This window comes from Lutjanus erythropterus, chromosome 1 (assembly GCF_056507025.1).
Source record: "Lutjanus erythropterus isolate fLutEry1 chromosome 1, fLutEry1.hap2, whole genome shotgun sequence".
NCBI classification, from domain to species: domain Eukaryota; kingdom Metazoa; phylum Chordata; class Actinopteri; order Lutjaniformes; family Lutjanidae; genus Lutjanus; species Lutjanus erythropterus.
This window is the reverse complement of record NC_139317.1, coordinates 23,260,296-23,287,452: the sequence shown is the minus strand read 5'-3', so window position 1 is coordinate 23,287,452 and position 27,157 is coordinate 23,260,296. Positions and strand designations below refer to the sequence as shown.

Sequence of the window (27,157 nt, the reverse complement as noted above, 5' to 3'; positions counted from 1 at the left end):
AAACTCTTTTGCCCCCTTTCCATCCAAACATGTATGAGTCAGTTTGACTTATGTGCCCTTTGCTACATGTTGTTCGTTCTCTCTCTCTCTCTGTCTTTTCCTGTCTCATTTCAGCATCATTATCTAATGAGGGCAAGAAAGAATAAAAGTTAAATTGCAAAATTTCTTGACTGTATGCTTGTGGGTTCAGCTTATCACAGTTCATCTCTTTGTTCTACCTCTGTCGCCATTCTCGACTGTCAGATGGGGCAGAGATGCCCCAAGTTTCCTGAAAGTCTTTTAGAGGGAAAGTTGTCAGACATGTTCGTTTTTTTTTTCTTTCTCCTGTCAGCTTCTTATCAGTCTTTCTGTTTTTCTCATGTCTTTACGAATAGGCTATTGAAATTACAAAATCGAGAAATGAAAAAGACATTGAAACAGAGAGAATGATTGAAATGCTATAAGTCAGAGAGAGAGGGAAACTAGAGAGGGAGTGACAGTGACAGGCTTTCGTGTCAGGTCAGCTAGCCTCCAGTGCTGGCTTTAATATATTGCGTGAGACAGTCACCTGAGTGTGTGATGTGGCAGCTGCTTCAGCCACTCACCTGCAAGGAAATTGCCCGTCAATTCACAGCCTGGGGCCTTTTGTGTGATACACACCACTAATCTACACAACATACCCACTTACAGGAGGCCAGTCACACTAACTATGAAAACAATCCATTTTGCATATCAAAAGAATCTGTACAAATGGGTGCACATAGAAATAAAGTATATACACAGAAGAAAGTAAAGTCTCAGTTAGAGAAAGGAAAGGGTCAAACAAAATACCATGCTTAGAATTATTTCAAAAAGTGGATTTGACGGGACTATACTTCAGGACTTTTGGGCAACCACTCTTTAAAGTGTCACCCAGGGAAACAAATGTCTGTTTAGGATGTGTGAGTGTGTGTGTGTGCGCGTGTACGCATGTGCGTGTATGTGTGTTTTTGATAGAGAGAGTGCATATACATTTGTTTTTGTATATGCTTCATTTTAGATGCCTGTTTTTTGTGTATATACAGGCCTGACTGGAGGAGAGGGCTTTGTTCTTAGCAGGTGGGCATCAGCAGACTCAGCAGTATCCAGCAGAGGTGGTGAAAACTGAGCAGCTCCAGAGCCCTGACTGCAAAGCTACAGGTATACGGTATTCCCTTTAGTGTTTTAAAGCTGAAATGTTTGAACTATTTGTATCTCTCAGAGCTGTTACATTATCAATTATCTACGGCTGCGCCCATTAGATTTGGCAGTTTAATACAAAGATTCAACAGTTTGTTCCTTTTTTTCAATTCAGTACCCCACAAAATTCCTATATCAGCCTCCATGAGTATGTTATATTGTTTGTCTCACATCGTTCTTTGCCAACTGTGTGAAAACATTTTTTACTTTTTTGAACTCACTTATTTAATTATTACAATTTTTTTCATTGTTTTCCATCATTCACATTTCTACACCAAATACAGCAGTATTACTATTACTGTTAATGTTATTATTATTACAGAGCTACAATGGCTATAAAGTTGTTCGATAATTCTGTTTCCATCCTTTTGAGACACACAAATTAATAAATAAAGAATAACATTTTTTTTTAACAAAGATTTCCACACAATCAGAGAAAGTAAAAGTGTCTATTCTCCTGGTCACAGTTCAGATATAACCACACCACAGAGCATCTCTCATGGGTTGCTGCTGTGTGTCACCTGCCTTGCGTGCTCCGTGGTGGACTGGGATGGTTTAGGTGGCTGACAGCATGTCACCTATGCACTGTTTCTATCACTTTCCTCTGCTTCTATCACAGATAGTTTTGTCATTTGTGGTAATTTTTCGACTTGGTTTGTCTCGGTTGTGTCACTGCTCAGTGCTCACAGTGACGCAGCCACAAAACAAGAGCTGAAGTTTGTTTACCAGCCACTCAATTCACTTTCTCTCGCCAGTGCGTGTTGTTGCCATGAGGACTTTTTGTAATGTGTGTCAACTAATATTAAAATACAGGGTGTCCACAAAGTCTCTTTACAATTTAAAAAATGATTACAAAAGCAATTGATGAGATATGTTACTCAGATTTGTTCTATGTACTCAGTGGTTATCAAAGTTTTTAATCACATTCATGCTTCACACATGAAGCAAAAGATCACTGATGCCATTGCCACCATTGATGAAGCTATGCTACAGCAAACATGGCAAGAAATTGAGTACCGTCTTGATGTGCTTCGTGCAACTAATGGTCTGACTGACTGAAAAAAATGACTGCAATCTCAGTCAACTGACTGATGATTTGAATCTTCAACTTTCAGGGGGCCGCCATAGAATTATCATAAGACTGCATTTAATTCATATCTCATGGTATCCCTAGTTAAGATGGGAAACACAAATCATCCGCCTGCCTCTCACAGACACAACTGGTGGCTGACAGATGTTTTAGTGCTGTGACTCTTGGTGTCCTGTATCCTCTGTCTCCTTACCCTCCCACCCATCCCATTCCTCCCATCCCACACCATCCATCTGGGCTGTGTGTGGGCCAGGCGCTCAATAGGCGGATCATTTCAGGTCGGGGCCCTTGTGTGAAATCAGATGTTTAACTGGCCAGCTGAAGTGGGATGGGAGCATCTTAACCAGCACCTTGCCAAAGGTCTCATGTTCACTCAGCCACTGGGGCTGCTGTGAGTACGCCCGCCACCTGCCAATAGGCATTAGGGAGGATTTAGTAATTAAGTGATAGGCTGAGGACTAAATTGGGTGTTTGTGGGCTGGCGAGCCACCCCAAGGTCCCTACAGCCATGCAGATAGGGGATTCTAATTGCCAGGAATATTGATCAGCCTGGCGAGGGGGGTGCGCAGGGAATTCACTAGCCATCGATTAGCTGTTACTGCACCTCACTCGTCAATGGAAGAGGGAGGTGAGCATTGGAAAGGCTCTGGGCTTTTCCCACAGTATCCCTCACCACCACCAGCTCCTGACACATGCATGCCAAGTCAGAGTCAGTGACACAGCAGGTTGTGGTGAAAGTAATCTCTAAGCCCCCTCCTCCAAATCCATAAACCAACTTTACTGTCTCATAGGTGAAAGTTGGAATAGGAAAGGGGCTTACTAGCAGTGTTTTTATGTATTAATGAAGTGCCACCCTCCACACTGCCCCGTCATTCACCCTCCTCTCTCGTTTTTTTCTGTTTCCATACAGCTTGCCTCCCTGAGTTTGTAAGGGCTCTGACCCGTGGCTCTGGTCCTAGTAAATGTTGGAGGGAGAGACAGGGCTGAGCTTGCCTGCCCTTTGATATTTAATTAGTTGCTTCACCTGGCAGTAAATAGGGCCTGGTCAGCGCTCTCTCTCTCACACACACACCTCTGATTCTAGTTCTATCACTTATGCTCCAGTGACACGTCACCATCGCAACACAACCTGCCGTACAATACAACACCGTGCCAGCAGAATTACTAAACATCTTCTCATTAAATGTTAAAGCTCGCCTGATCAGATTGAATCTGTCGCACATGCACACATCGCTGTCTATTGATTTAGCTCCATGCATGACATACTTACAGCACTTAACTTTCCTACAACTGGCCTGAACAGAGAAGCGGTCAATTAGGAGGAGATGTGTTAGAAAAAGGATTGATAATAAGTTCAGTGTTAGTAACAGTGAGTATGAGTTTAGCCCTTTAAATTTGATCTCAAAATATTAAAAAATATTTAATTTAATTTACAAAGTATAGATTTTTTTCCATTTCCTTTCATAGACTTAAAGAAATACTATAAAATCATAAATAATTGAAATGTCTAAAATGTTTTGTGTTTGGCGTCACTTTGATGTTATGACAGTACAGGTACTGTTTGGGATGCTTGTGACCACTGAGTCTGTGCGTTAAGCTCTGACGTCAATGAGTCAGTTGTCAGCAAAGAAAACAAAACATCTCACACCTTGCTACTAACAAGCTAATGTTAGCTCGTTTCCTCAGAATGAGCTTTATCGACCCTGAGTGGCAGCAGAATCCAGAATACAGGAGGGTTAAGATTATCCCAGGCAATGACAAAAATTGCCAAAAATCTTCCAAGCTGGGGACGAAGGGACTTTTAGCTCTGGACTCCCATATGACAAGTGTGAGACATGTTGCATACGCTACAGCCAGCCAGCAGCAGGCGCCTATACAGGATTTCTGGGGTTCCTTAAAACGTTTTAAAAAGTCCAGTAATTTGAATCTATTTTCAGTATATTTTGACCAAGTCTTAAAAATTGATTGGATTATGAATTAATATAACTTTTATACCGTTGCATTAACTTTAGTCTTACTTTTAAATGTGTTTTTGGAAAGGAAAATGTAATGATCACACTGCAACCAACATTGATCCACTCTGCACTAACTTTAACTCGTGCCATTCCCATTAAACATATGTGAGAACAATGTTCTATGTCCTGACATCCATAACTCATTTGTAGTTCTTTGCCAGAATAGGTCTTAAATTGCATTCATAATGGTTTTATAAATGCCTATAAAGACTTCATTTTAACTTGTTAAAACTTGCAAAAATCCTGCTATAGCATGTGAAACAAAAAAACAAAAAATTATCTTTTTCAGAGTTCAAAATCCATACTGATTTTCAATTATATCCTTCATACTTTTGCCAGTAAGGCCTAGAAGTTGGAATTTAATTTCATTCTGGATGTAAAACTTTTCTGAGGAAAGAAGTTGAAGAGAACAAACAAGTGTTAGAGCTGGGAGGAAGAACTAAAGAAAAGTGATTGATCCTGATTGCATACCAAGATTCAAGTTTTTAATTCCATTTCATATCAAAGCTAACAGCTGCATTATAATTTGGTAAATTTCATCATCGCCTCAGCCATGTTGCATATTGTTTGTAGAGCAGCTTTGAATGTGTTTGGTATCTTGTTTGAAGGACACTTGTGAAGGTAACATATGGAAAGAAACCTGCAGGTGACCTACTACTTGTCATGTCATTTGAATCAACAAAACATGGATTTCTGATTTTTCTACATTCATCTAGTTGACTCAGTTTAGTTTTTCTCAGCCATCTCAGCTGGTGTTTTATATTCGCGCTGAAATGAATTGCAGAAGCAGAAGCAGTGAGAAGGTTTGCTGCACAGCAGTCTCTAACCTGAGTCATTTAAAGCCTATTACAAAACATCAATATATTGATTGAAGTAAGTGTCTCAGTGTACTGCTCTGTAAACACACGGTTGGGTCGGTTGTGCATGTTTTATCTGCTTGAATCTTATCAGGATTTGAATCTTTTCATTTTCAATTCACTTAGTGGCGGTGCTCTTGGTTTTTGAGCTAAACATTCGATTCACTCTGCCCTGATCTGTTTGGTTAATTCTCGGCATACAGACATAATGAAAAATGAACAACACAAAATACATAGTGTTAATAGTATGCTTATGTTTTTCATTTTACACACAATACACACGTATTGAAGGTTCTGCTTGCAAAGCGTAGATATGTTTGATTTTTTTTTTTTTACTGGCTTCCAGCCATCTTAGACATGTAAATGCTCGTGGCTCTGTAGTCCTCTCTGAATGAGAACTTTCAACTTTCAAATGATGAAGCCTGTGGCCCGTGTGCCAACTTTAAGAGCAAACTGAAGTTTTCTTCTTGTACCATAAAACAAGTCAGGCAGCAGGAGCAACAGGTCATAGAGAAATTCAATTAGAGGCAGACAGAGAGTAACTTCAGACAAGTTTTGACTCAGCTCACAGCCAGGTCAAACAGTTGTTCCAGAAATGCTAGAAAGTGTTCAACTTTCCTCTAACTTTGTTGTTTTACTTTAGTATTCCCAAACTAAATGTAATATCATAAAATGTTTGTGTTGAGGTGCACTGATGTAGAATGGAAATGTGTTGAATTAATCAGATTATTTCAGTAGCTCCCCTTCTTCTTTTGTTTTAGATTTAGTGTTTTGTATTGACCTGCTTACTCTTTTTTTAGCAACAACCAGCAACACTATAGTTCACCTGCTGACGGTTGGTCAGTCCACATAATTGTCCCCACCCTTTAGTAGCAGTGTTTGCCCCAGGAGGCTGAAATTTGCCATTGAGGTCAAGTGTTTGTGAGGTTGTGTGGGTGTGAATGCATGAAGCATGGATGCGTGTGTGTACGTGGTCACAGCTGTTGCAAATTCAGGCTTGTTTTTCATCATAAGTGGCACAAACCTACACGCTGTACAGTAGATGTCTGAGTTCATCAAGGATGTTTATTATATTTATATTACATTTTTATACTGAATTTTCATTCACTGTGTCCCAAAGCCCAAGCTGATGTCCTTTGAAGTCCTGTTTTGTCCAGAACTCAAAGATATTCAGTTTACTATAATAGAACAGTAAAGAAACCAGAAAATATTCACATTTGAGAAGCTGAAATCAGAGAATTTGGATGTTTAAAAAAAAAAAAAAATAAATAAAAATAACTCTTAACTATTAATTGATTATCAAAAGAGTTGGGATTAACACAGTAGTTGATTTGCACATCACACTTTTGTGATAAGAAAGGATTCTTATCAGTGTGTATCTGTTGACATTTATGACATCATGCCGCACCAGACCATGAGGTGGGCGTCATGATTTGGAGTCATGTTTCCATATGAGTGTCTGAACTGTGTGATTTCCAAGGTCATTTTGTCATCTCAGAAGGGGGATTGTTCCCCCATGCTCGCTGTCTGATTGAAGCCTAGCTACAACGTTCATACAGAGTCACCCTCCAGCCATGCTCACAAATTGAATTAGTTTCAGTCTGAATTTGTGTTTCAAAACTAGTAATTATTTTTTAACCCCAGAGGAAGCCAAGAGAAATGAGTCAGATCTTCACCAGTCATGAAATTTGACGATATATGATTTTACACCAACCAAAGGGACACAAGCCTGAAGCACAGCAATTTACCAACCATTCATCTGTTAGCAAATTAAATCACACCGCATTTGACATCTTTTAGAAAGTTAGATAAATCTGATGAAAAAGTTTCTCTCTCAATTACCATCTGAAATTAATCTCCTTAATCCCAATTTGATCTCTTTCATGCATATAAGGGGTATCTTTCATCTGCCCACCTATGTGCTTTAAATCTCCACCACCGAGTTAAGATGGAACGTGACTGTCAAACTTAGTCCTACGTGAAACTCCTACAACCATGCAGCTCTGTGAGATGGGGGAGCTGATTAGGGGAGATGAGGACAGAGGGGCGTAACTGACAGCCGCCCATTATCTCTCTCAGTAGCTGGTGGAGGACTGTAAGCTGGGTGTGACGGAGCTGCAGAGCGCTATCCAGAGGACAGGATGGTTCCGTTACAGCGGTGCAAATTCGAGCTGGAAAGCAGACAAAAATACAGCTTATTTCCACTACAAATATTTATTGATTCATTTTTTTCCCTTTCTTTGTTGATCTTTTCTATCAAAAAGTGCGATCTAAAAATGGAGACCATGCTTTAGAAATTAGTTACCACTCTGTATTCTGTAAAAATGATGAAAGTGATAATGTGCAAGCTGATTAGTTTTAAGGGGTCACAGGCCAGAACATAACCTGGTCTGGAGCAAATTATGTTCAGTGTTTCGTGTTAAATCAGCCGTAAAAAGCGCTGCTCTTTAACTAGACCTTTCCCTGACTATATACTTCATGAGCGATATACATTCTCAGCTGAGGGAAAATGTCATAGATGCAAAGTCCATTTTACACTGCTGGTACTGTAATGAATAGAACACCGATTAGACAATTATTGGTCATAGAAGGTATTTAATTGGTGTTTGTCATGGATATTATTAAGTAAAAAAAATATTTGTTCTTTGATTTGGCTAAAATCTAAAGTGATGTATCCTTCATCATGGGGCAGTGTCGGATCTAAATGCAATTCTTGAGTATAATTTTTAAATATGTTGCAAGTTTAATGTGTAGTTACTTTGTTCTCCTGTTGGTCAACATTTGAAACACATAGTAGAAGGCAAAAAAAAAAATTAGAACATGCTAGTCCTACTGGGATGTCTGACACGGGATGAAACGATCAACTGTCAGGCCTGGCACCCATTTTTTTTTTTTTTTTTTTTTTTACCATACATCTGTCAGGTCTTCTCAGTGGTATGTCTGTCTGCTACAGAGTAGTTCCCAGCTGACAGAGGAAAAGGACTAAGCAACGAAACATTGACATGATCAGACTACAGGCCACTAGCAGACACTCACATGGCGAGCTGTATTCTCGTGATACTAGACAATAGGAGATCTGGCCGCCTTTCAGTCATCTGGGGATTTTTAAGTACATGGTAGCTGCAAGAACAGCAGCAAGCACAGTCACTAAAAACCTACACAACTCAATTTTTTTAAAAGGCGCGCCTTACCGGACACAATGCTCTACCCCCATTTTTCTCAGTAGAAACCACACAGTGTCACCACTCCAATATGAAGGACTGAAGATTTTGGATTGGTTCGACAATTTATTTTTTGGGGTTTTATTTAACTCTGTTGTATTTCCACCCAGTTTTAGCAACAAAGGCTGGGAGATCGTCCTTAGTCCATATTGACAAAGCAATTAGTGACTGACTCGTGAGTCTAGGTGAGTTACATGTTCAGATATTGAATACATTCATATTTACTGTCTGTCACCCAAACCTGCTCCCAGCATCTGAGTAGGCAGGACCACAGCTGGTACTGATCGGACCCAGATACACACCAGCTCTTCCCTTTAAAGCAGCACTTTGACCAGCCGATGCCCTACGTGCCCTGAGCACCACTGTGATGTGAATGCTCTATAACAGGAAGGAAAATGAGTATCATCTCCTTTCTCAACAGCGGGTATTAGTCTAAGATAGCCAAAGTCAGAAAAGGGGCACAACGTGAGCTTCATCACAGAGCATTCTGGTCATTATGGTGGACCACACGGCCTTTCCAGGTCACACTGTTCACTAATTGTACACTACAGGCAAAATCTTACACTGTTGTCAAGGGAAGGGGAAGACCTGTAGCTTTGCCCTTTCTATGTGTTCCTAAAGCTGATTAGATAATGAGGTCTTTTTCCAGACTTAAGGCCTTGGAGTGCATGAGTATTAAATACTACCAGCTTTTTTTTTTATTTTATTTTATTGTAGCCACTCATGGACCTCAGTACTGGGCCTCATATATTAATATTTTGTTAGCTATATATTTGTTTTGGTCTGGAGCTCCTGGTGTACACATTGTTACTTGCTCTCTGCTCTACAGCGCTATTCCTTTTATTGACATGTGCGACATGCATGATTGCATACACGTGTATTTCTCAGTATACGTGTGTGTGTGTGTGTGTGTGTGTGTGTGTGTGTGTGTGTGTGTGTGTGTGTGTGTGTGTGTGTGCATGTGTGTCTGCGCTCTGACTCCTGAGCCAAGAGCACATCTCTGGCTCATCTCTAAGGCCTGGCGTCAGCCTCCTTAAGTGCTGTCAATGTCACATGGTAACAGCAGCACTGCAGCCTCTTAATTGGTTTAGGAAAAGCATCCTTGTCATTTTGCGGTCAGTAAACTCCGCCAGAGAAAATGAAGTCCAAGCTGCTGCCACCTCCTCAACCCCCACACCGTCAGCCTAACAAAAAAATAATGATTATGTGCCGTGTATATTTGTGCGTCCACTGTCTGTTTTCACTTTTTGCTTTTAGAAATAATTGCTGTTGGTTGTGTGGCTGCATCAGAGGAAGGGCATTAATGATTCTCAGTGGCCGCAAGGAAACACCACGCTGCAGAGGGCGGGATGAGAGCAACTCATTTTCTAGAACTTAACATGTGTGAGCGTGTGTGTGTGTGTGTGTGTGTGTGTGTGTGTGTGTGTGTGTGTGTGTGTGTGCGCGTGCACGCACACATTCGTGCCTGAATGTGTTTGTGTTTGGTAATTTATTTTTAGTAGTTTCTTCAGTTTGTTGTGCAGTACATATTGTATGCAGCCCATAATAATTACTCTAGCAGTATGTGCAGAGATGTATGTGTCTCTGAATGACTTTAATACACATGCATCTGTGTGTGTGTGTGTGTGTGTGTGTGTGTGTGTGTGTGTGTGTGTGTGTGTGTGTGTTTGTGTGTGTGTGTTTGTGTGTGTGCACGCGCACAGTGCATGTGCATGACTGTCCTTTTGCACAGATTAGCTGGTGAATGCTGCAAGAGGATGATCAGACTGGGAGCACACCAGGGTTGCTCTGCGATCACACAGGGATTATGGGGGATATGGAGCTGTAGTGCATTCCAGGGCCGCCTCCAGTTAGGCTCATCTCCGCCACGCTCCCCCTCACACACACACCACTTTAATTGCCTTTGCTTCTTTCATTACTTTTATTGCCTCTCCTCTGCATTGCGTGCTCCCTGGGCTTGTGGAAAGGTCATTGTATAGTGGTGCTGTGCTCACAGCCTTCGTCTCCCTGACTAGCAGGAAATGGCTGTGGGGCTGAGGCAGGGGAAAACGAGTGACACAACAAGGTAGCTGCTGACAGGCTGTGCACAGATCACAATGTGTATATTTCTTTGTTTTTTCTTTTGTTTTTTTTATCCAAATCAACTTGGTAAAGAAACTTCAATTATATTTATGAATATCACCCAGTGTGTCACAGAAATAAGGGGGATTTCATTAGGTGGTAGAGATACAGATAATAGATCCCTATTCTTACCAGCTCTATGCCAACTGTGATATTGAGTAGAATGCTAAGTAAGGCAAATGCATAATCATTATTAAAAATTGTTTCATTAGCTGACAGTCTGCACAGGCAGTGTTAGTGGCATTGAGGAGGTAACAGCCCTTGGATGAGGGACAGGTTTGTTTCTTGTTGCATCCTCGGTGCTGAATCAAGGAAAACACAGTGGGTCTTAGTTGTGGTAGGATCATCAAGTGACTTACTGTTTAGCTGAAGTGCGTCACAATTTAGATTGTCTTCCTTGGTCAACTGAAGTAACTTCTACCAAGTACATACAGAGACCACAGCATGTTTTCTATATGCAATATACTCAGTTGTTCTGTTCTTAGTAGTATTTGAGTAATTTAATCATATTCTTAACTCCTCCTACAGACTTGCTGGTATTGTTCTGTGATGTAAAAAGTGGAGTTAGGTTGGTTTTGAGAGAGCAATATTTGACAAATATTAAAAGCATTTTTCTGTTAAGGAAGGTCTACTGGTGGTGAGATAAAGCGGCAAAAATATTGTAAATATAGTGTACACTTGAACTGATATTGATATTTCTTCAGGTAGCTAAAATACCTTTTGCTACTGATCCTGTCCACAGCGGTACATTACTTAGCTTCACATACAGGTACTCTTGCTGCTTATCCAAACTGTGGACGTGTCGACCAAAATCTGCTGTGGGTAATACACAGACTATGGATGAGTAACTCACACCACCTCACTTAAAAAAAAATCAAATGATCCCTTTCAACAAGTCCAGGTCAAAATAAACACATACATCCACAAACACACACATATATATCCCCAGTCTAACACCATGATTAATGCTCTTTAGTGCCCTTGTGTCTCTTACTTTTAGGCTTTAGGTTTCTGTAAAATCAGAGGTACAGTAGAATAGTTTGCTGTAAATATGGATATTTTATATTTTAATTCCTCTCTGTTCTTCCCTCTCTGTCCCAGTCCAAGGTGGAGTTTTTGTGTTCAGGCAGATGGCTCTCATGTCTCCAAGATGCTCTCCACTGTCAACCAACTGGTCATTCAATGTAAGTAAGGCCTTAATATACACCACATTACTGGTGAGGTCTCTCTGCTCTTGCACAATAATTGGTTTCTATCCCAACAATGGCTAATGCACATCTTATCATATCCCTACATTGCTGCAGGCAAGCAAATGAAAAACTGGCACTGAAAATAAAAGAGCAAAGCACGAAGATCATCCATCTCCGCTAAGAAAGAGAAAGTGGACAGAAGAGAGTTATATTTATGTGCTTTATTCTCAAATGCAACAGTGTGTGAAATGCAGTGCACTTTTGTTTTTGTGTGTGTGTGTCTTTCTGTGTGTATGTGTGCAGGACGTTGTGGAGGCTTGGCAAATTGAGGTCAGGAGATTTAAAGCTAAGTTTGACAAGAAGAGGATTGAAGAGGAGGAGATCCAGGTACACACAGAGAATAAAGTAATTTTACAAATGTTGTGTATTGTCAAATTGTTACATTATTTTTTGTTTTGTATACATGTATGTTAGCCAATCACAAAACAACACACCCTAATTAAACCTTAATAAAGTGCTTTAGCATAATGTAAATAATTTAATATGATTAATACATCATTTACAATTGCTGAACAACATTGTTGTCATTTGATGAAATGTTTCTGAAAATTCCTCTTTGACTGTAATGTAAGTGATTATATGATAATAGAATTTTAATGTGTGTGTTTAAAAAACTCAAAAATAACTATTTTGAATAAATTTTTGGATATATAAGTGAAGCTGTCCCCAAATCAATTATCCACCTCTATTCATTCATTGTTATTGGCCTCTCCCACATTTTTTTTTGTGTGTGTGTTAAATAAATACAGAAATCATTTCAGTCTGTTCACATGAACCATATTTATTGTATTTATTGTTTTGGTGTGAGCCGCTGAGTTTTGGAGATATCAGCGTAGAGATGTCTGTCTTGTCTCAATTATAATGGAACTTGATGGCGCTCTGCTTGTCTTGCTTAAAATGCAAAAAAAAAGTGATCTCAACAGCAATGTCTCTTTCCAGAAATCATGACCTGGTTTTACTGAAAGAAAACCTTGCCATGGTGTGATGCACCCATCATGCCTAGTGCCCAGTGTACAAACCAGTGAGGACGGTGTTATGATCTGGGTTGCTTCAGTTGGTCAGGACGAGGTTCAGCAACGTTATGTTCCCAAAAAATGAGGTCAGCTCACTACCTGAATATACCTGAATATATTTTTCTTCCCTGATGGCACGGCCACATTCCAAGATGACAATGCCAGGATTCATCGGGCTCAAATTGTGAAATAGTGGTTCAGGGAGCATGAGACATCATTTTCACACATGGATTGGCCACCATAGAGTCCAGACCTTAACCTCATTGAGAGCCTTTGAGATGATCCGGAGAAAAAGAAAAAGAAAAACTACACAGCGGTCTGACTTTCCCATCATCAATACAAGATCTTGGCGAAGAACAAATGAAACTCTGGACAGAAATAAATGTTGTGACATTGCATAAACTTATCGAAACAATATCATGGAGAATGCGTACCATAATCAAAGTTATTGGTGGTCCAACGAAATATTAGTATGTTGTGCCTTTTTTTTTGGCCTGGCAGTGTAGTTCCTACATGAAACTGCTCATAACAAGGTGCATTATCTTGGGTAACCAGGTCATGATTTCTTGAAAGAGACGTTGCTGTGGGGTTTTTCAAATGTATTTTTTGGTGCTTTAAGGTACCACAAGCCAAGTGCCATCTAGCACCATTATTTTTAAGAGAAGGCAGACATCTTTATAGCCAATATGTACAAACCTCAGCAACCCACACCAAAACAACATAGATAGATAAAAAGCACAGCAGGTAACTTAATTTTAGGGTGAACTGTCCCTTTGACACAGAGTATGACAAGTTTATATTTGGCTTCCAGGTTCTGACCCAGGTACTTACCTCTAGTGGAAACATAAAGTTCAGCACTGATCCAAGAAGGACGATTACAAACTGAATGTGGTCATGGTCAATATGCGTTCAGCATACATACATATACATATAAGATGCTGTAAGCTGTCGGTGCATCTACAGATTAAATAGACACCATTAAGAATAACTTGACAACAGAAGCAGATTCTCACTGTTGACCACAACCATCAGTTTTCAGACCTGAAACTGAAATCAAAAGGGGTCATTATGGTACTTTTCAGCATGATGTTGAGACTTTTTATTACAAAGATACAGAGTATAGTGCAGTGAGAAGTGTGTATTCAGTGTTTTTGTCGCAGCACTAGGCAGACTTTGCTCCATTAAAACACAAATAAACATATAAACCATTTTCTCGCTATGAAGAAATCTCTTTATTTTCTTCTGTCAAAGACAAAAAATGCTGCAGCTCTTGTGTCTGCTAGACACACAGTAATGCCATATTTTACTTGATGGGCTTTTGAAGCCAGTTTGAAATTCCAGTGAAGAATTATTGCTAAAGAAGTGTCCACTTGATCAGAAGAACATTCATATAACCGATTCCTGCCATAGACACAGTAAAATCAGCCTCATTAGTGGTGTGGTTCCATTTATCTGCATCCTTTGACTGAGTTCAGACCGAGTGAGACATTACAGACTGTGACCTGAGACAGTGCATGATGTGTTGACTTTGACTCTGATCATCCCACTCTGTTAAACTATCACAGTCCAGACAAAGACTCCAGTTTTCTTCCAAAAGAGGCTGCAAAATCTATACCAGCCCCTGTGTCTCTGTGGCTACATGTCCTCTGCTTTTGCTCTGGCCGACTCCAGAGACAGTGTCAGTGACAAAGCAGTGAGCTTTCAGACGGCGTGCGAGTGTTTCTGGAGTGGCTCATCTGAAACACGGGTCAATACAAACACTCACCAGCACATCACAGACAGTATCACTGAAAAGCAAAGCTGCTGCATAACTCCCAGGATTTTATTGGCTGTCATGTTGATTTTGCTTGTTCTGGGATTAGCATAGGCCTCAGCATGTTTTTGTGACTAATGGTCTGTGTTTTCCGGCTGTGAAATGAGCAGCCTGAGAGCCCCGAACAGGCTGCACATCAGTGTTTGAAGTCCGCCGCCCCCCCTGGGCTGTGCCTCTGGGTCGTACTGCTAATGCAGCCCCAGCACATTTCTGCCTCTCCTTTACATACAACCATGTTTAGCACTCTTCTCCTCCCGCACCCGGGATGACCTCCGCTGTAATCTGTTCCACTCTGGCCAGCTTGTGGCGTCCCCACCTGTGTGGCCCGGGCCTCGACTGATGGCTAAAGCTTGTTAACACCAAAGACACATTTGTGCAGTTAGCTGGGAAATGTTGAGGGTGGGCGAAGGGAGTCAGTGATCAAAGGAAACAGAGCAGCAGAAGAAGAGGCCTTTGAGCCTCGCGAGTTGGTAAACTTTTCACCCGGCTGACCCAAGGACGTCCGCCGGTCAGACAAAAACATAAGTGTTAGTCGCTGTTAGTGTTCACCTGTGAGACTCTTGAGTAAATATGTCACTCAAGCATCACCATGGAAACATTTTCTAAATAAAATATGAATTTCACGTGTTGCTCGAGAAAAGGTTATTTGTTGCTGGAATGGCGGCTCCACAGTTAAAGCCATCTCATTTTTCTCCGCCAATACCACATTCCCTGAGAGTGAGCCAGATCTGTGTTACCTGGCATTTGCCTGCAACACATTCCTATCTGATATCCTCCCAGATTGAAAGGAAGGAAATTTGGGCTGATTGAAGGGATAAGTTTTGGTGGTGGAAGGACAGAGAGCAGAGCGAGAGCCAGGTGAAAAAGATGTGAACCCAATCTGCCATGTGTTGACTGTGCTGATTAGGGGCTTGTGCTAAGAAGAGCCTCTCTATCCCCTCATTCCTTCTGTTTACTTTGTGCCTCACCAACTCTTCTCAACAGAGGCATCGCTGCATCCAGAGTGGCCTCCTCATCCATCTGTTCTTCTCAGCCACATCGCCTGCATCACTGGGAGGCTAATTTGTACGACAAACTAGTGCAATTAAAAATATGGTCGCTTAACTCAGGATAGAATTGGTTCAGTCCAGTATGTTAATCCAGCAGAGGAAGTGGAGTGAGCTGTGTGATTACTGATTAGAGCCTGAGCAATACTGGGTTTTTGGGGCTGATTAGGAAGCTTAAAAAATCTGATATCAATATATCAATTGTTGTTTTTCATACAAAATATCGAACATATACATAAACATGTTTTTTGCCCCTTGGCTGATAGAGAGACAGAGCAGGGCCCCCCTGCTACATGTACTGAATTGAATATTTTCAGGTCCCCCTTTCATTTGCACTTTCCAAGTCAGCAGCAGTTGTAGCATGGCTGATGTTAGCTGTGTTGGCCTCACCGTTTGCACTTTGACCGGTGGTTTCTGAGGTGGAGGGTGTGACAGAGTCTCTTGCTCATGAAATTACAAAATGATCCATTGTGGCAAGAGTGTCAGTTCACTTGGGATAATAATCCAGCTAATTGGCCGATATGTTTCAATAATACATACAGTTACCTAGTTTGCTGTTATGGAGGAGGTGCCCTACAATGACTTACTAGGTTGGTGTCAATGTTGTGTACATTAAATGCTTTATTATTATTTTTTTTACAAATAGGTTGAAATTTGCCTTTTACACTACACAAATAATAACAAATATACAGATCATTAAATTCAGAGTGGAGTAGGATAAAATATAAAACAGATAAAAATAAGGAAATAAAACAATATTTACTTATATTTACAGTTATTTACCCGTAAAGGTTGGCCCATGTTGAAAATTTTCAACTGCCACCGTTAGCTCCTCAACCAGCAATTGCCGATATAATCAGCGCTGGTCTTGTGCAGGAAATTCAAAATATCATTTGAGGAGCCTTTCAATAATAATATTTTGGTGCTTGTGTTGTTAACCGTCTTCATTGTCGTTGCTGTGCAGACCTAACAACAGTGGTGCTGCCATTTTTGTCAGTTATTTTGAATTTAGGATGCCAATTAGACATTATAAATTCTTCAGTTAGTACCTAGATTCCTAAGATAGGATTTGTTTTCAAATGCAGTTACAAAACATGTTTCTGTAATACTAAAAATCCTAACTGGCATCCTAAACTGAGATGAGATATGATTTCAGACTAAGGAGGTTTCTTTAATGAGGTACTGGGTCTCTCTATTCTTTATCAGGGCACTGAAATGGTAAACCGTGCATATTGGACGACATATACACCAATACTGATATAGGCCAGTACTGGACTGATAATATTGGACAGCCAGTATATCGGTCAGGCTCTATTGCTAATAAGACGAGATTTGTGACATGTCTGAATATCCATTTACAGTGGTCCGACAGCTCTTTGTGTGTGTGTGTGTGTGTGTGTGTGTGTGTGTGTGTGTGTGTGTGTGTGTGTGTGTGTGTGTGTGTGTGTGTATTTGTGGGGACCAGTGGGGAGCTGATGCAGACTCAGCCCATTAAGGGCCGCGGGGTGACTCGAGCAAAGTCCAGCTAATGTTTCGGGACATTCAAAAAGCCTGCAGGGAGCCAGGAGTACAGAGGTGGGCTGAAAGCAAACCAGAGATCCAGGGAATAATAATAAATAGATAAATAAGTGGATGAAATGGCATGAGTGAAGCTAGGGAAATAGCACATCTATTCTCACGCAGCACGTTTGTTTATTTATGGCGTCTGACGGCCCGGACTGGATGGCGTGTTGGGGCTGGGGGAGTACAAGCGCAGGCTTTCCCCTCTCAGAGCTCGGCTCCCCAGCTTTCATTAAGTGTCATTACCAGTACTTTCGGAAAGCTGGCCAGGCTGAGACCCGACTTCCCCTCTACCGATAGTTGGCCATGCATATGGATGGATTTGTGATCCCTCTCATCCACCACTGAGGAGGGGGAATTAGGCCAGCGAGAAGGAGAGCAGGGGGCTTAAAGGGTGCATCCATATCTGACTTTAATGGCAAAGATGGAGCTATTACTCCAGTTGAGGGACAGTGTTCATGCTTGGTTTGTTGCTGTGTGTATGTCACTCAGGTTATCAACGTTGTGAGTGTTTCACTTAAGATTTTCTTCTTCATGACCATACGGGTCATGTACACTCATATCTATGCAATCAAATACATTTTACGCCCTCATGAGGAATTGTATTTTCATTTTGGCCAGTTGTGCAACATACCTACAATGCCATTTTAAAAATGTGCATTTCTAGCAGCATGGTCTTCATTAGCAATTTTCTCTTCCAGTTCACTCACTTTGAGAATGTCCCCCTGATTGATGGGGGGGGGGGCGGTTGTTCTGTTTATTTGTATATCAGGGAATGAAATATTCATATTGTACGCTTTTCCGAGCAGAAGTTATCTAGATTCAGTGTAAATGGTACTTGGGATTAGATTTTCACAGCAGATTGCTGTTATTAAGGGGAAAAAGCCAACTCCTTTGAGCAGTCATCTTCCTGGGAGGCAATCTATTTCTCTTTCACACAGCAGCCAGAGTGCTGGACCAGGCTCTTAATGCACTGAAGCAAAAGTGCTTCGGTCCGCAACCTTTCACGCCTTCAGCTCTCCTTTATGTGATTGAATAGTTAATAACTATGAGTCGCCTTTGAAAGCTCTGTGCCGTTGGTCCTTCTGAGGCACTTCTCTTCTTTTTTGTCTGTTTGGCTGCCGTACCTGCCCATTGCTCAGTCTGCCTGCATGTCTACTTGCCCCAGATGCCAAGTCGTCTGATAGCCCACCTCTTCTCCACCAGCCCCTCTTACTTTTATCTTTGTCTCTCGCCTGACTTGCTGCTTGTGTGTCTGGCTGTCTGGCTGTCTTAGTCTGTACATCAAAATTTTTGAGGGCTAAGGATCAGCTTTTTCATCTCTTATTTCCTCGTTCCTCTTCCCGCACACACTCGCACAAACACACACTCGCTCACACAGCTCATTAGCCCATCCCACGCTCACAGCTCTGGCAGAATGTGACCCTGCCTAATTGTGTACCATGCTCATTTGTTCTCCCTGCATGATGTGACGATTGCTTATTTATTCTCCTCAGGGCTCCCATCTCACATTAAAATGATTGACTCATTTCATTCACTGCACATTTTCAAGCTTTATTTGATAAGCTCATTTCCCTTGGCATTCAAATCCTTCCTTTTTCTCATGCTTAAAAGTTATAATGTTACCGAGGCACATTATTATTCATACTCTGGATTGTTTCTTCAGCTAATTATCTGTGTTAGAAAATAATTTTGCACATGTGATTCTGTTTATTCCAGTGGAATTGAGCAGCACAAAAGGGCAGACATTAACGATGCAGTTGGAATAGCTGAGGAGCCAATTGTGTACACAAAGCTGGCAGACGCGGTCAACAAGAAGCTTAAGAGGGATTGGGACACTGTGGAAGCTCGGCCAGAGAAAGCAGAGCAAATTTGCATTCTGTTACAATTTACATCTGGTTAGAGACCTGTTTTACAAATAACAAAGCCATCAACCTTTTTGTCCAATCATGTAATGAGGGAGTGTTTTGACACAAAAGAGAACGTAACAAGCGATTGCTGATTGGGGGTTTGGGCAGCATTGTTACAGGAGGATTTTAGCTCTTGTGATTTTGCCAGCTGACAGTCGATGTTTTCTCCCTGCAGCTACTGTATATCGACTGGGCCTCAGTGACACAACAGCTGCTGGAAACCTGCTCAGTGCACTGGTAGGTCAATTTAGACTCAGACTTATGATGGTGACGGGCACACAGAGATGTGATTGGCAGAGGTCACTAACCTGATACATATGAGGCATCATTAGTGCCGGCACTACTGACCCACGAAATGCATCAGTGTCTCAAAAGCTAAGACTAAACTTTCAAGGATCATTTCTATAGTTTTCCAAGCACAGCAAGTTGACGCGGACATGCAGTTATTCTTTACTTAATCTTAAATCAAAATGTTTACATTTTTAGACTATTTTCTTTAGCCAGACTTCTTGCAGTGCCGCTGATTGGATTGGCATCTTTTGATTAAATGGAGAGCTCAGGTTATTTGAAGTGAGGTTGAGGACTTCAGTGAATCTGAATTCACCTTTTTAAAACACTGAAGTCACAAAATAAACTGATTAACAGGTGGAGGCAGCAGTAGACCAACAACTCCCATGTTCTGCGGAGTAAAATCATTAATTTTGCCAGTGGAGTTGAGTGATTTTTGACTGGTGTAACAGCTGTTTCACTCAGGAAAGGCTGTCTGACAGCAGTATAAAGCAGTGCAAATAATGCAAACTATCCCTTTAAGGGAGACTTCAGTAATTTAGTATTGCAAAAAACAAACATGGTGTAGGGTACACATATCCAGAAAAACAAAAAGGAGCTGGATCAAAAAGGAAGTGAGTGATGTTTGTATTTTTTAAAGTTGCTAAGAGTTCTCTTAATGCTAAACAAAATACATGATTTTAAACCACAATTCATATCGAGCTTGGATTTAGAAGAGCTATGGAGTTGATATGTTATGGTTGAGACTCATGTGATAACGATATTGTATAATTAATTTGTCAAAAAATAGGAAGTTTACAAGTGCTTAAGCAGTATTCCTGCCTTTTTAAAGTTTGGAAGTGACAGGGGTCGTTAGGGTCTTTTTTTGCCTGATTAAATCATGTTTTTGTAAATGGAAATCTGGTACACAACTTTAAAATATCAATGAAAGTGTACTGTTTCAGTGCCCTAATCAATATATACTGATATCAGTATATATTGGACAACATATACACCATATTTTTTTAGTACTGGTTGGGCTCAAATCTAAATAAGAAACAAGTTTATAAAAAAAAAAAAAAACACTTGGTCCTGCATCTCTCATAATGCGCTCTTTTATCAGACACCTGATGACATCATCAGGGTTATTCTGTCTCTGCTGCTGAGAATTTAAACAATACCCAACCTTGAGCATCACCTTGTTTCTTTAACACAAAACTAACAATAAATAGTGCATTGTGACAGCCTTTGTTTTTAGCTGCCTTCATGCTCTTTGATCATCCATTTATTGCATGTGTTGTCTGAATGAAGTCTCTTGTGCTTTAGCTGTGCTCTGACTGTGAGGGGAGTTCTGATTAGTCAAGCAGAGGGCCCACAGAAGATGAAGAAGAGGAGAAGAGTCTTGACTGCCAACCTCCCTGAGCCTGTGTCCTCCCAGCAGCCACGTGTGCAGAGTTAAAGACTTTCTGCAGAGCCAGGAGAGAGTGCACCTAAGCAGATTTGGGCATCACTTTGATTGGGAAGATCCCACCTTTTCCAGTCTCAGGGACTGACATCCATCTATTAATGACAAGCTTTTGACACAATATGAAAGGGGGGGGGGGGGGGGGGGATCTGTTAAAGGCGCAATGTGTAGGATTTAGTGGCATCTAGTGGTGATGTTGCAGATTGCAACCAACTTGCTTCACCATACTGTTCCAAGTGTGCAGGAGAACCGTAGACTGTAGCCAATGAGAAAGTGTCTTAAACATGCATTCTTTCTCATGGCCAGTAGGGGGCGACTCCACTGGTTGCAAAAACAAGTCTGAATGTATGAGAAAACGAACCTACTTCTCACTTGATTTAAGGCCTCAATCAACAGTGTCCTAATGAATTAATGGTCTGAATCGCTAGTTTCAAATCCTCCACACAGCAAGATGTTCACTTTATTATAAGAGATGATAAATCAGGGTATGATTTAGTACGAGTCAACATGTGATTGACAAGTCATTCTCACTGAGTCCCGCCAGTGCAACACACAAGGCTCATGAAGCTCAGATCAAACTGTAAAACCAGACAGAACTGATCAAACATGAATCAAGATTCTGTTACTGCATTGCCCATTTCTGGCTTAAAAGTAGTGTACTGTTCAGCTGTAATACAAGAAAGATGACAACTCGCCAGCCGCCGTTGTGTTTCCGTTTCCAGTGGACACTGTCAAAACTTAGATCAACCTGTAAAACTGGGTAGTATTGATCAAATATGGATCAAGATTCTCAAACATGGCAGTGCAACATGACAGCTGCTGTGGAAGAGAATCCACATCCACTGTAGATATAAACAAACAAAACAAAAACATGATTCTTATTTTCAGGAGATTATACATTAATGAAAATATATTTAAGAATATTATAATCAATTTCTGCCATATTCAACCAGTAAATCCCCCTGAATCTTACACACTGGTCCTTTAAATTGTTTTTTTTTTTTTTTTTAGTGTTTTGATTATGTGTGTTTTTTATAGTTCACTAAAGTAGCTTTATTTTGTATCTTTGTTGAGTCTTGTGATAATTTAACTGATGTTGAAGTATCTTTAGGTGGCCAGATGTGATTGTGATTATACTTTTAGAATGTGTACAGTCAATCTTAAAAAGTAAAAACTGAACAGTTGTAATTAATAGGGTTTGATCTGCTCTGTAATTGCTGTATGAATAATTTATTTTAATTTTGTGCCCTGATATTTGTTGTTTTCTGTCTGGCCTGAATCACTGTGTTTTAATTTTATTGGTTTTCAGTACATGTAAGAATATATAATGAGATAAAGGGAATATTCATCCATTTTTAATGATTAAGTTTCTGTACATTGATTTCTACAAAAGAAAAGTGGAGTGCTTGATGTGTTTTTGAGTCACATACAGTAACTACTCCTAGAGCCACAGACCCCACAAGCCAATGTAGCCAAAAATCTTAATGAATATGGGCAGATAGACAAGAAATTGCAGCCAAATAAAAGAATAATAAAGGCATCTAAACCCTAACAAGTCTGCCTTTGTTCTTCCACTCCACCCACCACAAGTTGGCTGTGTGAAAGCAGGCATTGTTGCAGCTTTGAGGGCAGCTCTGAGAGTTCCATGCCCATCGGCCTTCAATCACATGGGATGTCTGAGTTTGACAGTATAAAGTCTTTCTTCTAGAACAAAATAAGACCCCTAAGCAATAGTGGATGAGCTGTTAGTAACCATCCAGTCCACAGGGAGGTAGACCAAGCACAGTAGTACAGTATACACAAAGTGTTGGTTAGGGATAAGACAATGGACCAGTGAAAATATTACTGCATGCTGAAACACTCTTAAATTTCTTACATTTACTAACAGAAGTAAATAGTAAGTGCTTTGTTTCATAAATTTCCGTTTGACTTTATACTGTACAACCCCCCAAAAAAAGTTCATGAAAATTTTTGATTCAGTTTTATTATTTAAACAAACAAGATCACACATATGTTTTCTTGTCTTGCAGAAGATGCAGTACATGAGCCCAGTGCCTATAGAAGTTGCAGCAGATATCGTCTTTTTCCTTTTTCTTGCAGCATCCCGTCACTTGTTTTGTCTGACTTTTCAGAAGGCACCAGTGAGGATATACTGTGAGCTCACAGCGGCGGTGATGTGAGACGGCAGCTCTCCACTCCCTGGGTCGTGGTAGGTAAGTTATTCACTCACTGGCAGCATGTAAGGATTAATTCTAGCCTTACAGGAAGAGGACACCATCGGTTTCTGCCTTGGCCAAATCAATAGGCAACATTCTTTCCAGCGTAGCAGTCAATACGCCACACTTAAGGTGTCTGAGGAAACTAAAGAACACCAATAATTGTTATTAATGCCTTGGATATCCCCAAGCATTGCATTTAGAGGCAGTCCCTATCTAAAAGACATTCAGCCATCACACACTGTACATGTACCACTAAGGCCTCCAAGGATCCTGCCAAGTGTCTGTGAATCTCTGTACAAGAATGTTAATACAAAAAATGGTGACTAATATGAAGATTTTTTTTTCTTGGTATGCCTGTAGTAGAGGTGGGGCCACATCATTCTCTTTCTCTTTGCACTACAGTCCCACATATTACACTTTGAGTCCTCAGTCGTTCTTTGTGAAACTTCAAATGTTGAATGAAGTTGGAAGTTGTTGTTGTTGTCTCTGTGTTTTTCGTCGTGTACATTTTGCATGCTGCAGTTCATTTTTAGTTGACCACCGTGTAGTTTCTGTATGTGAATAAAAATTATCTTTGGTATAATTTTTTCTAACTGAAGCTCAGTAATGTAGCGTTACTTGGTCATGGTTCTCTTCTGCAGCTTGACTGGATGCTGACAGATTGGTGCAAACAAAGCGGTTTTGGGATATAAGTGTCGATGAACTGGGACTGAATAGTGTAAAAGTTGATTCAGAAAAAGAATGGAAAATAATTTATTTGTTGCATGCTTTTTCACTAACACCTTGTAATGGTTGGACTGTGTAAGGTGTCAAGTATTTTCAGGTGAAAAGGTTCAAGTCCATTTGAAGTCATATGAGTCATTGGTGTGAACGCCTGAGCCTAGTCTTTTTTGATTTTGTCAAGTTAAGTCTGAAGTCATGAAATATGTGACTCGAGTTCTCACTGCTGGCCTGCAGTGTTGCTATTCAGAGGGATTTTTAGCTGCACAAATAGCGTAACTTTGGTTTTGTCGGTCCAGAGTGACATGTCATAGATGGTTTACCATGATTTTTTGTACGGACATTGATGTTTCCTGGAGGATGAATCCTTACGATTTTCTCCTGACTTTTCCTCTCATGCCAACATGCGGTTGATTTTGGGATTTTACTGAGATCTCTTGAAAACTGTTGAATTGATTGCCATGATACTTTATCCAAAACATTCATGGCACCTGATAGTGGACTGTAATAATCTTGCCAATACCTATAGACTTAATTTGCGTCTAATATTTTGGTTTATTTTCAAATACCAGCAAAATTAATCACACTCATCAGTCTCAGGATCAGGATATGTGCCCTCTGTATATATAATTGGCTCATTCTAATGTAACAAAAACACAATGGCTCTTATTTCCAGGTGATGATACACTAATCAAAACATACTTATGAATATTATATTCAATTTTTGCCAAATTCTGCCTATTAAATATCACACACTGAACCTTTAAACTTTATTTAAAGTGGTGGCAGTGTCACACGTGAGTTTTTAACAGAAAAAAGAAATGTGTACTTTTGCATTTTGATAAAATTTCATTGTACTGTTTACTTAAAGCTACTACTGTTTTATTTATTTTTTTAAATGGTTATGGAACAGTCTCAGTTTAATGCTGATGCCTCTATATGGCCCACAAATTAATTTTTAATGTCTGTTTTTACATCTTCCCAGGCAAAGTTACAGTGAGGACTATGTTAGCAAGTCAAAATGAAAAAGGAGGAGATTTTTATTCAGATAAATGTATTTGTGATGTTATATTTTGTGGTTATGGCAGTGTAAATGCTACAACCTTTGTCCAGGGCCTCCAAAATCAACACACAATAGAAATGTTCCTTGAGAAATTGAAATTTCTGAAAATGAAAATGTTATTTAGCAACCTACAAATGATGATGATTGATTGACAGTTTGAGGATTGTCAGCATAATCTACTACACTGACTTAAATAGATTTTGAAACCAGTGTTTATTCAGTTTAAAAGCACCCAGTTAACTTATTCTATGTAATCTCCTCTCTATTTATACGTCCTCACAAGAATATGCGGCATGTTGCAGGGACACAACACACAAACACACTTTAGTGCACCAACTTGCGCTGACTATTACACATTGTATACAAAGCCAGTCTATCAGCGCAGGCAGTTATCAAGTGAAGGACAGCTAACAACAAGCATACATTGCCTCCTGCCTCCATCATAAACCACATGTGGGTTCAGGACTGGTGAAGGTAAGGGACTACAGAAGACGGGGTGGATGTGGGGGGGGGGGGGGGGGGGGTAACATTCAAAATTCAATCAAGTGAAGGCCATCTCCAGCAGGGTAACAGGGAGTGGAGGAGAAGAGGGGGGGCGCAGAGATGAGGGGAAACTCAGCTGAAGTTTCCACTGGGCCTGCTGTGCTCCTAATGCAGCCTTGGATGTAATTGGGTCCCAGAAGGCTGTTCATTATCGGGGGTGAGCGCGGCAACAAAACAGAAAGGGGTGGAAAGAGAAAGAAAATGTCTCATTCTTTGCTCACTGCCTCTGTCCCGGCACCATTATGGGACAAGAGTTAATTAAAAGAGCAGTTGATGCCTCTGTTTTTCTCATCAATCTCACTTCTGCTCTTATTAAGTTTGTAATGACAGCGGAGCTTGTCCCTGTCTGCCACCAGACACACAACAAGGGGGGGGGGGAGAATGAGAGGAAGGGATGGGCAGGCAGGGGGGTGGTAGTTAATGTGAGGGACAGCTCATCTCTACAAATCTCACAGTGGTCAACAGCTAACATTCAACGTAATCCCTCCATCAAATCTCAGGGTGACGACATGTAGTGGGTACTTGTGCGAAAAAGGCAGCTTCTTTATTTCTGGGTGTGGCAGCAGAGCCCATTTAAGAGGCGTGGCTTTGCACCCTAATCCTGTGGCTCCCATCTCCACCGCCTTGGAGGCCATTTTAATTCCCTCCATCATTACAGGGACCTTCCCTGGAAAGCTTTGGTAAAGGTGACTGCTGACACTGTCATTCACAAGGACTATTTCAAAATGTCAGCCCATAGCTGAGATTTGTCTCATTAAAGTTGGTGGAGTCCATTATAGCCGTCCCCTCCTCTGCCTGCCACACTCAATCAAGACGACTTGGAGAATTGAGGAGGTCGAGGGAACGCTCATAATCACGCTTATTTGCATAAGGGTTACAGTGAGGCCGACGATCACTGACCAACAAGAAAAGAAGAAGAGCTGCAGAGGGATTCAGCTCAGAGAAAAACACTGCTAGTTGTTGCACGCTCCATTTGAAGAAATCACAGGCAGGCCGCCGTCTTTTTGTCTTTTCCTTCCAAATTGATGCCAGCTAGTAAGAGTGGCTTCAGCTAAGAGACATCAAGAAATGTCAGCCTAAGCGTGTTGAAGACAGCGGAACACCATCCAGGCTTTTGCGACCTGAAGATTTACATACAAGCTTCAATAAAGCCAAACACGAAGATCCACCCACATGTAGCCCGGCTCTTCTTCATCTAAAGCGTATCAACATCTTTACAGCTGAGGGGTTTCAAAGCCCAGGGATCACTCATGTAGATGTGTGACATCTGTGGGTGCGAGCGCCTGACTGACTGAGGGAGGGACGGACCGCGCTTTTTGTTTCTCTCTGATCAGTTTCACTTGCCTCAGCTCGCAATCTTGAAGCCGACACTGAGAACAACCATTCTGGGGATGTTTATTATGGCCGTTTCACTTACGTAGCTCACGTGATGTCGCTGTGTTTGTCAGGGTGGCTGCATATTTATAGTTAGACTTTGTGCTACCAAGGCCCATGACCTCACTGACCTCAAGTTAGCTGTAAGAAAAATTCAGCACATGCGCGATAGTTGACTGTTCAGGCTTCTTTTGTGCTTTTGTGTTTTGGTTGGTTGCAAAAGAACAGCAATTTAAAGTACAGTTGAAACCATTATTATTCAATTAATCTATTAGTCAATCGACAAGAAAAACAATTGGCAGCTATTTTGATTGTCCATAAAAAGTTTAAGTCATTGTTTCAGCTTCACAGTTGGAAGATTTTTCATTGTCTTATGACAGTGAGCACAGTATCTTTGTTTTGGATTGTTGATT

At 40.8% G+C, this 27,157-nt stretch overlaps 1 long non-coding RNA gene across 1 annotated transcript; it reads left to right on the top strand.

The window, feature by feature from the left end:
• Nucleotides 1–1,042: 1,042 nt before the first annotated feature.
• LOC146332921 (uncharacterized) lies at nucleotides 1,043–20,957 on the top strand. The gene is made up of 4 exons (XR_014769980.1): nucleotides 1,043–1,158; nucleotides 11,603–12,078; nucleotides 19,269–19,330; nucleotides 20,687–20,957. It is a non-coding gene; the product is annotated as an uncharacterized LOC146332921 (long non-coding RNA).
• Nucleotides 20,958–27,157: the final 6,200 nt, after the last annotated feature.